This window comes from Ruditapes philippinarum, unplaced genomic scaffold (assembly GCF_026571515.1).
Source record: "Ruditapes philippinarum isolate M1 unplaced genomic scaffold, ASM2657151v2 ctg1214_1_1_1_1, whole genome shotgun sequence".
In the NCBI taxonomy this organism is placed as follows: domain Eukaryota; kingdom Metazoa; phylum Mollusca; class Bivalvia; order Venerida; family Veneridae; genus Ruditapes; species Ruditapes philippinarum.
This window is the reverse complement of record NW_026862965.1, coordinates 98335-103270: the sequence shown is the minus strand read 5'-3', so window position 1 is coordinate 103270 and position 4936 is coordinate 98335.

Sequence of the window (4936 nt, the reverse complement as noted above, 5' to 3'; positions counted from 1 at the left end):
TGTAAAATGAAAATGTGAAAGTGTTAGTAGTGCGTTTTCTTTTCGCGTATTATACAGCAATATACAATTAATAAGATATGACCATTTCATTACGTAAACTCCCTCCGCTAAGCCAAACAGAATTGAGTATTAAATACCGCTTGACAACAATGGATGGTAGAAGACGTCATAAAAGTTTTGATTAAAGTGTATGTCGATCAAGCACGGCAAGTTTTTACTTCTTTGCACTTTTAAAACGAAGGCGTCTATCTCGAGAAGCCAATTTTATTCAATTGCATTCGTCAGTTCAGGTCTTGTTTTAAAGAAGTAATATCAACGCGAAGACCCAGAGCCTCGTTTTCGTATTCATGTGGAAGAAAGCAAATTTCTATGCTCCGGAAACTTCGGGGTGTTGAAATCGGACGGAAAGCTACGGTATCGTAGTTAGAATTGTCATATCTTAAGTCTCATATGTCAATATATATTGCACTTTTCGAGTATTGGAAAGTAATGGTGTGCATTTTCAATTTAGGCAGTAACTATTACAGATATTCTATGGTCATTCCTTCAGTAAAATATTTTACTCAAAACATATCTGAAATCTATGGCATTCTTACTGAAAATGTTTTATTTGTTTGGTTTTTTTTTCATTTTAGTGACACTTTATAATCATATTTTGACCACCTATAGTGTGTATAATTTCAAACATAACATATCTACTTGTGTGAAGTATGAACATGTTTATTTTTTATTTAAAGGATACTAAGCATTTTGTTATTTTTATGCATTTTTGAAATTATTCTTATTATATTTTAGATCATGTTTGATAACAAGGACTTCTTGACATACCAGCTGCAGACCATCAATACCAACAACATGCACAATTTTACCATGGAACTTGTAGACAATCCTTGGGGAAATAGGCCATTATTTTTTCATGGCTACCGTTTAAGTGTCGAGTAATATCTGATGATAAATCCACTGTAACACCGTGTATATCCAGTTACGCCGGAATGTGAAAATAACGCACGATTCGTGCAATAAGTAAAGCAGAATTGTGCAATAAATTGCGGATACCTGACAGGATTTCCGACGCGGTAAGAAAAACGGCCAATATATTTTTTATTTAACCGATCTGAAAAAAAATTCAATAGCCGCATACGACTGCGCAGACATAACTCTTTATCCCTCATCGAGATTAATTCCATGAAATTGTTAACTTGTCAAGTTCATTCGTGAAAATGATGGCTTGACCACCGTTTTGAGCGAGATTGTGACTTTTCGTCGGCTCTTATAAGTACAACAATGCATATTATACCGTATAATTTCGTTTTTCGGTATGCAAGTGACATTAACCTAACTTCTTGTGGTATAGAAAATTGAAAATAAACTGATATAATGTGAATCAAGCCGTTTTATGAGGCAACGCCGATGTACGTGAATTGTGCTTTGCGGTAACGCCGGAAAATGTGATTTTTTTTCTTTTATGGTATAGAATTATTACACAGGTTTAATGCCTTTTATCGGCGAATACTATCTAGTTATTTGCGACCTATAGCCAATGTATTTTCTTTGTAACTGAAAAAGAAATATAATTATGATAATTAGATCTTGACAAAATTTCTACATTTTGATTGCATATTGTAACTTGACAATTTGGCAATTGTTTCCTGAAATAAAATTATCATTTGTGAACATACTGCCCACGTCTGATCTTGTTAGAATTAGAAAATAAGAACAATAAACTTAGTTTCAAATAAATTGAATATAAAAAAATAGAAAACAATCAAGAGAAGAAGCGTCTCTATATTTTATGCCTGAAAGAATGCACCAGTAAAGCTTGAAAGTCTCCATATGTCCTTTATTATTTTGGAGTGATGTGAAACCCAACCAAAACAAATATTTGGCTGTAGCAATTTGCCTGGTGATCTTCTTTGAAAATGGATTATTTATTTGATAGTTTTTTTCTCTAATATAAGGAAGTAACTTGTTTTTAAAAGATATTTTAATTAGAAACTAGAATGCCTAAAACTTGTAAAAGCATAACCTTATTGTCCTCCTCTGCTAAAGTTAAATAAATTTAAACCCTTGGGCTACTGTTAGGGTTTCTTATTATATGTTAACTTGTATGGGAAAAACATATGAATCTACCGTAAGTATTTATGCTAGGCATAACTATAGACGTTTACAAAACTTTCAGGACTAATGACCCTAAAAGAAGCCACCAGTACAGAGCAAGGTCACATCCATACGAGTGATTATTTGCTCTTTCAGGTAGCTCATTTGTTCAAATACATTAAATATCTAATAGCAATGTCTCAGACATTGAATGAACTGTTCCAATATCACAACTGAGCAAAACCATTTCATAAATATTCCAGGTAAAGGGTGACAAAGACTAAAGATACATTTGTATGTTGAATATATTTTGGTTATTTACTCAATGTACATGTATATTAGGAGCAACTAGAGATGTTGAAGATTTCATTTTATCTATCCATGCCATGAAGATCTTAAAGTGGACTTCTGTCTAATAATTAATAAAGAGTGGAAACAAGGAAAAATTCTATAATTTTTTAACAAAACCCATTTTCATAACTACGATTTCAATAGGTATTGAGAAATTGCTTCCTCGTTGTTTCCTCGAGTAAGAAAATTTCCATGCATTGCTTCGTACTCACTTCAACAAAGACTTATATTAGGAAGCTTATAGCTCTGTGATTTCAGGGAGGATTTGAGATTGTGTATTTTTTTCTACGCAATCAAACTAAAATAAAGTCTGTATAAAATGAATTAAACTTTCCCCACAAAATTACCTAAAATTAAAATTATACCGTATAAAATGTATTGTTGTACTTATAAGAGTCGACAAAAAGCCACAATCTCGCTCAAAACGATAGTAAAGTAATCATTTTCACGACTGATCTTGAAAAAAAAAACAATTTCGTGGAAATAATCTTGATGAGGGATAAAGAGTTATGTCTTTGCAGCCGTATGCAGCTATTCATTTTTTCAGTTTGGTTAAATAAAACATATATCGGTCAGTTTACTTACAGCGTTAGAATTCCTGTCAGGTATCCGCCATTTATTCACATTTCTGCATAAATTATAGCACGAATTTTGAGTTATTTTCACATTCCGGCGTTACTGGATATACACGGTGTGTAAAATCAGACATGTATTCGAGGGATGAGATTTCACTAATTTCGCGATTGAAGTTATTCGCACATATAGATGTTGTCTAAATATTTAAGAATTTTATAAACTGAACATGACTGAGAGAAGATATTCCAGATTATTTACATTTTAGTAAGAAGTGCTTACGTCAATATTTTCCATATCTTTGTTCTATATCTTTGTCACGCACAAATATTTATATCTACATGGAATATATTATGCATCTGAGATGATAGTGTTATAATGAACTGCTTAATCTAGCATTGATTATTAACCTTTATACACGAGATTATTATGATGATGTATCTTTTGCACGGTTACATACACAATCACTTCCCCAACATAGAAATATTTATCATATTTATCTTTTTACTTTTCTTAAAATAACTTTCTCAAACCAATAGTCTCAATTAAGAATTCCTTGAAATATTTTGACTCATATTGAGTCATGCAGCTTTGCATATAAAATGCATATAAATCACAGTTTACTGTTTGAAAGATATAATTTTGCCGAAATTTGTTGGCGTATGGATTTGATTATTAAACTCAGAAAAATTGTTATTCAGCATGAACATTATGTTCCAATATTCCAATATTATTATTTTACTGATAAAGTTTTAACTGATGTTTCAATGATGGCTATGGCTCCCGCTATGAGATAGCTCATTTTATAGTTATCATTATCATTATTCTTGCATAAATACTTTGTACAAATTTTCATTATTTTTTACGGATTAGGGACGTAATAACAACGCCTTTGAACACAACATATTTCTAAGCAGCTCGGGCTAGGACTTTGCTAATTGGATCATGTAGTTTATAATGATATTTTATAATTGTCATATCCTTTTGTTAACTAAAGATCTAAGTCCTGGTATCCGTCATTAAATGTTTTTATATTTAATTGAGTGATATTAAAAAACAGAACGCAAACCCAACAAATAAAGTGGTTTTGAGTAGATCTTAAAATTAATGCACTTTAGAAGGCCAATGTGTATTGTTTTCTCACCTTTTTATATAAATGTTATATTTACTAAAAAATAAAAAAATAAACTATATTTTTCAATCTTAAAATTTCTTTTTACACGAGTATATTGAACATTATTCACTAGCACAATTGATGTTGTATTTTAATATATTCTTAGATGTTTTTTATTATTATGAGCAATCCGTTATTTTGAAAGCTAAGTTATCCAGGTAGCTTCTGGAACGTCGATGGTTCTATCCCGGTGTCCGTTTGTGCGTGGAAAGCACCTGAGGTCTTTATCTACCAGTTAAGCTGGAAAGCCGTCATTTGGCCTATACTGTATTGGTGTGACAGGGAATCCAACCAAAAAAGGATACATTTGAGTTAACAGATTTTAATACTGATTTTAGTTGAATGTAAATATAATTTGTCATAACAAAGTATACACCAATTATGTCAATAACATACGTAGGCCACAGTGCCAAAGTAAGTTTAAAATTGCAAACTTCTTTTTTTGTATGAAAGTTAAAGACCCTGGCCATTGTGGTATATAACATTAACTAAAATCCTCAATGTTGTCCTAAAAAGACGAAAAAGATTGCCCCTTAGCCCAAGGGTTTATAGGTTCTCCTTTTTTGAAACCTCAATTGCAAGTTTAGATTTTTTAGAATTATACATCAGCCAATAAATATGTATTCAAATTAAAAAAATTGAGGTCAAAACTGCCCTTGCAATATTGGTTTTCACCTTATATCTATGTGTATAGTAGTCATTCTGTCCTCAGGTGAGCACTTTGAGACCAATTGTCCCTTT